This window comes from Salvia splendens, chromosome 4 (genome assembly GCF_004379255.2).
Source record: "Salvia splendens isolate huo1 chromosome 4, SspV2, whole genome shotgun sequence".
In the NCBI taxonomy this organism is placed as follows: Eukaryota; Viridiplantae; Streptophyta; class Magnoliopsida; order Lamiales; family Lamiaceae; genus Salvia; species Salvia splendens.
Window position 1 is genome coordinate 23042981 of NC_056035.1, and position 6115 is coordinate 23049095.

Here is a 6115-nt window from a genome sequence, read left to right on the forward strand (position 1 = left end):
TCGAAAAGTGGGGCGTCACACTTTCTCATTCTCGGGAAGAATGGAAAAATGGAAATGGTCGAGGAGAAGGTAACGGGACGTATACTGGAGCGCGATTTCCCCTGAAAAGCCCCACACTCACGTACTAGTGCGGCTCTTCCAACCCCATGAGTAACTGAAAAATGCCACGGAAGCCCAACGTGTAGTGTGTGGTCGAAGCTATTGGATTTTAACAATCACAAACCAAGCTTATCTTTTTCACCACTTCGTAGTTAGTTTGGAAATGGTGGAAATATCTTATGCACACCAGATCTTGATTAGCAAGATCTGTTTTTATGTACTAGTGTTGTTGTATTGCTCCTATTTTGCTATATATATGAATCCATTATATGTAATTGATCCAACCAGAACCTATTGTTCAAGCATTACACAATTCGCACCCAAGAAGAGTGAACTAGATAAATTAGCAAATTAGAGTCTTACACACCCAACATACAATCAGCTGTGGTAAAGTTCCAAAAGACTAGAGCTGATCTTAAATTACGGACGGGTGTTCATACTACATAACATACTTAAAACAAGCTTCATTGTCCAAAAAGAGCTTAATTAAACCATAGACAAAATAACCATTATGCATTCACTTGGAGGCAAGTGCATTTGCCTTATGTCTCCTCCCTCTAGTAGAGAGCTTCTTTCTCCAACATGCGCATGACATAGCCTGGTTTCTTCGTGTTGGGAAGACCTGTGAAGATCTCCAACCTCGAGTTCTCCTTGCCAATAATGTCGCAGAGATCGTACCTCTGACTCTCCGTCAGCTCCAGTATATTTTCCAGATGGGGGAAGATCTCTTGCCTAAATTTCCCCAAGTCCATCTCATAGCCGATACGTGCAGAGAGTGTGTCGAGGCGAGCATTGGTCTCAACATGTAGGTTATCAATGAGGCTGATCAGCCCAGAGTCATCATTAGAGGCAGAGACAGTACGCTTTTGTTGCATGCATAAAATGATAACACATGCATGCAACATGTGAGCTAGCATAATAAACAAAGTGTTGAGCTAGCGAGTGATGTGGCATTAGTAAAGAGGCAATGACGTGTTGTTGACCAATGAGAGTGAGGCAATAAAATTGTTGCATGATAAAATGAGAGAAGTGGATATGAGCTGCGAAGGAGAGTTAGTTGCTGAAGTGAAGGAAGAAGAGAAGAAGTGTATTCCAATAATAAGAAAATCGTGTGATAAGCGGGAGTAGTTAGTGGAGGCTTCGGTTAGAAGCAATGGACATAGCAGAGGGAGTATAAATGCAGATTGAGGCTTATCTTGTGATTCCTTGAGGACAAGGAATCCTAAGAGAGGGGTATTGTTGCATGCATAAAATGATAACACATGCATGCAACATGTGAGCTAGCATAATAAACAAAGTGTTGAGCTAGCGAGTGACGTGGCATTAGTAAATAGGCAATGACGTGTTGTTGACCAATGAGAGCGAGGCAATGACGTGCAAGTCGTCCTACGTGGATAATAACTAACGCGGAAGAGAGGCGAGCTAGGATGCGGAGTATAAATAGTAGTAGTTGCTCTTTCATTTGGGGTCGTTGATATTGTGTTGTTGAGTTGTTAGCTTAAGAACTTAGGTCGTGGATCTAGAGTTCTATCTTGATTTCTATCTTTGATTCCTATTGTAATCGTTGAGACCTTATTCATCCGTTCATCTCAGCTCGTGTGTTCATTTTAGTTGATTAATCGGTGTTTGCGGCAAAATCGTGTGATTGTTGTGAAGTTACGATCATGATTGGGAAAACACGACGAAAGATCGCAACAAATGGTATCAGAGCCAACGTTCCTCGGAAAATGACGTCGGCGACGCGATTGACGGAGGCGGAGGAGATAGAGTTGGAATGGGAGAGTGTATGGGAGAGGATTAGGGACAGGATTGAGGTATCTTTCTGCAAAATCCAGCGAGAACAAGCGGCTAAATTCGATGCACTGAAGAAAGCAATTCTAGATCTAAGCATCTCGAGCCAAGGTCGATCGATGGAGACAACGGATGCTAGTTCCGGCAACTGCAAATCACAATTGGAGCTTCCTAAATTCTCTGACGATCTGGATTTTCAGAAATCAATTGTTGTTGATCGAGCAATTGCTGATGAAGATCTAATGGAGCAACATAGCAGTGAGAGATATGAAGAAATGGATATAGATTTAAAGATCGGAGTGGAGGATTGCACAAGAGTGTCGAAGGAAATTGAGGATATTGAATTTTTGGAGGTAGTGGTGACTCCATTGCAGAAAACAAGGGAGATGGAGATATTCATGCCTATGGGGAAATCAACGGAGGTGAAGAAGAGGAAGGAATTGGAGCAGGATACACTCAAGGGAACTGAATGCATATCACATGCTCGACAAAATGCGCAAGTGAATGAGCTGACTATGGTTTTACCTATCGCGACATATTATAGCTTGTCACTACCGTGGCTGGTCAATTGGTTTCCGAGGACTACGGTGAAGCTGAAGTTCGTGGCTCAACGTGATGATGAGCTATACGAGGAGTGGGGCAACCATGAGTCACACGAAGAAGGAAAGCTACAACCTATATCAAGTATCACTGATTTGCAATCATACAAGCTTGTTCCTATCAGAAATCAACGAGCTATCTGGCCGTGGAAATTTCAGATGCAGAGCTAGAGAGGATTGTGGTTCCACCATGGTTCATTGGTAAGGAATCTGACCATGTATTGCTTGAATTTTCAGATTCAAAACAGCTTAAGAAATCTGAATCCCTCCCAACTGCTCGACCAAATGCCTTAGTGGGGGCGCTGGATTTGATTTCACCAATCTCAGCATATTATTGTGTGTCCTTGTTGATGTTCATTTGGTATCCTAAGCCAATGGTAAAGATGAAGCGAGAAGAAGTAGTTCTAGAAGTTTGGTCACACGATTCATTGATGGCAAGGAATAATATTAAATTGTCTCCAACAACATCGGGGCATTTGGTGAAGCAAGCATCTAAACAATTTGGAAAGGTAGAAGAAATGGCGAGCTCAAGTATCTATCGTTCATTGAAGCGATTGTCAGTTCGATTTCCTAGGCTTATGGTGAAGATGAAACTTACGAAGTATGTCGGCAGGTCTTAGCCAAAGAGCTGGAGACGAGCGAACTTTGCATTGAAACTGAGACAAGAATGCTTGCTGATAATAGCATTTGATGTAATGATGAGAGATCAATGGCTCACTTGTTGGAGGCTTGATTTCTTTCCTTCCTTGAGGACAAGGAAGCTTTAGGGGGGAAGTAATTGTTGCATGATAAAATGAGAGAAGTGGATATGAGCTGCGAAGGAGAGTTAGTTGCTGAAGTGAAGGAAAAAGAGAAGAAGTGTATTCCAATAATAAGAAAATCGTGTGATAAGCGGGAGTAGTTAGTGGAGGCTTCGGTTAGAAGCAATGGACATAGCAGAGGGAGTATAAATGCAGATTGAGGCTTATCTTGTGATTCCTTGAGGACAAGGAATCCTAAGAGAGGGGTATTGTTGCATGCATAAAATGATAACACATGCATGCAACATGTGAGCTAGCATAATAAATAAAGTGTTGAGCTAGCGAGTGACGTGGCATTAGTAAAGAGGCAATGACGTGTTGTTGACCAATGAGAGCGAGGCAATGACGTGCAAGTCGTCCTACGTGGATGATAACTAATGCGGAAGAGAGGCGAGCTAGGATGCGGAGTATAAATAGTAGTAGTTGCTCTTTCATTTGTGGTCGTTGATATTGTGTTGTTGAGTTGTGAGCTTAAGAACTTAGGTCGTGGATCTAGAGTTATATCTTGATTTCTATCTTTGATTCCTATTGTAATCGTTGAGACCTTATTCATCCGTTTAATATAGTTCCTATCCGTTCATCTCAGCTCGTGTGTTCATTTTAGTTGATTAATCGGTGTTTGCGCCAAAATCGTGTGATTGTTGTGAAGTTACGATCATGATTGGGAAAACACGACGAAAGATCGCAACAGCTTGCGCTTCACTTTTTTGGCAGCGAGGACTTTTGCAGCCGCATGTGTCATCCACAAGATCATTAGTAAAAGTGGGTTGGACATGCTCGGAACCTAGAAAGTCCTCAAAGCTTGGGTAGTAGTCGCCACTCTCCCCAATAGATGTAATCGGCTCATCGACGACATTGATAGGCACCGCTTCACCAACTCCTTCCGCCAAACCACCAGTAGCCCGGTCCTTTCCAAAGATTATTTTCCATTCTTCCTAGAACTGCCATGACTTACTACGCATTGTGCGAGCATTGGTATCTTGCTGTGGTAAAAAATGAGCAGAAATATTCACTGATAAAAACAGGGCCGAACCCCATCAATAAAACAAGAAACACAAGCTAAGATAATGGTTCATACCTTCACAATTTGATCCCATTGATCGTCCGAACAATCAATCTTAAAGTCGTTATGCAAGTTGAATCCAACACTACTACGATCCAGGATGTTTGTCAGCGAGTAGTAATTCTTTTTCCAAGTTGATATCTTTGAATAAATGTGTGGAGTCGCCCTTATATCGGTAGTTGGGAACTCAACCCTCATCTAGTCCTCTTCGCGGTCAGACCAAGATCGGCGAGATCGGTCACACCTTCTAAAGCTTGAGCGGCGGTATTGACAGCCACCTAAAGCATAAAAAGGATGGATCACAGCCAATTGCATTAATTTTGAGATAATATTATGTGCTTGATGTATGTAAATGTAAGTTGGACTAACTACAAACAAACCATTACTGCCTTGACTCCCACCGATGCTAGGTGCGGAGGTTCAACGTTCTGTCGATGATTCAAACAGGCAAAAAAATATACACAACATCAGCGTGAAAGCATACGACACAGACGAAGAGCAAAACACAAAGATTCTTTACAACTAAACTCCAACAAACACTAGACTTTGTAAATAAAAGACATATAAAGCCCCATTCACATAAACAGAGATTTTCCATAACTCTATAGAAATTGATTTATGTTGTCGATGGCATCGTGTATTCACATTCTCAACATTTCAAACACAATGCTGGATTACAATGAACAGAATATCCATATCAAAAAGAGCGACACTATCATAGAAGATGTCCCAGAAAAACAAGCATAGCAAGGAGAAGTAACACACATTTCTACCAAAATGCAGACACGCATATGTACCCACACATCAAACCCGATTACCCAAAACACTCGCAACTATGTAAAGTTGCCGAAAAATGCTCGAGGACCAGGCCGATGAGTGCGTGGATCGTTTGCCGCCATCGTCAGGAAAGCAGAGCGCTAGAGAGAAATAAAGCGGGAACGGTAGATAAAAAGAGGCGCAGATGTATATTTGACTTACATATTCACTAATTGAAATCTCAACCCTAGGGTTAGAATGGACTATTTCGGCTAACTATCTACATCAAAAAGGTCAATCAAACATAGGAATGAGATGGGCCGTAAAACCCATTAAGGTAACCATAAAGTCTGCCCATCTCAAGTCCCGAAAGGTAGGCTATACCCATCTTTAGAACCATACGACCCCTAAGTATTTTACTATACCACAAACTATGCCAGCCCATTGATTGTAAGAGCATCCACAATAATCATTCCTTATCTATTATGTCCCTTAACTACTTATAAGTCTCACAACACTTTTTAAGCCTCTCTTATTTAAAAGTCAACACCTACAACTGTTTACATCCCTTAACAATATGTTTCCTTCATTTTACATCCCTTAACAATATGTTTCCTTCATTATTAATGGTCTCACTATTTCATATGTACAATTTAAAAATGCAATTAATAAAGGAACACATCAATGATAAAACTTCATTTTAATTTTTAAAAAGTATATAATTAAATAAAAAATATCAATATCCACCCACACAATATCACGAATTTTGAAAATCTACGAATCTATTTTTTGTTTGTTTGTTTTTGAAGGATGATAATTTTGAAAATCTACAAATATTTACATGCAAATTAATTTTACTTAAATAAAAAATATAAACATGCTTTTAGAAAAGAAAAACACAAAAGAAAAATGAATGCATAAAATGTCTCAATGAAGGATTATACACAATAAAATATAATCTTTCACTAATTCATGTATCCAATATTAATATTATAAACATTGTGAAA

At 40.3% G+C, this 6115-nt stretch overlaps 1 long non-coding RNA gene across 2 annotated transcripts; it reads right to left on the bottom strand.

The window, feature by feature from the left end:
* Positions 1–3969: 3969 nt before the first annotated feature.
* Positions 3970–5550, bottom strand: LOC121800483. 2 transcript variants are annotated; one of them, XR_006050518.1, is made up of 3 exons: positions 4733–5550; positions 4368–4630; positions 3970–4272 (listed from the first exon to the last, which is right to left on the bottom strand). It is a non-coding gene; the product is annotated as an uncharacterized LOC121800483 (long non-coding RNA). The 2 variants fall into 2 exon arrangements; XR_006050517.1 differs by having other exon boundaries at positions 4368–5550.
* Between the last annotated feature and the right edge of the window lie 565 nt (positions 5551–6115).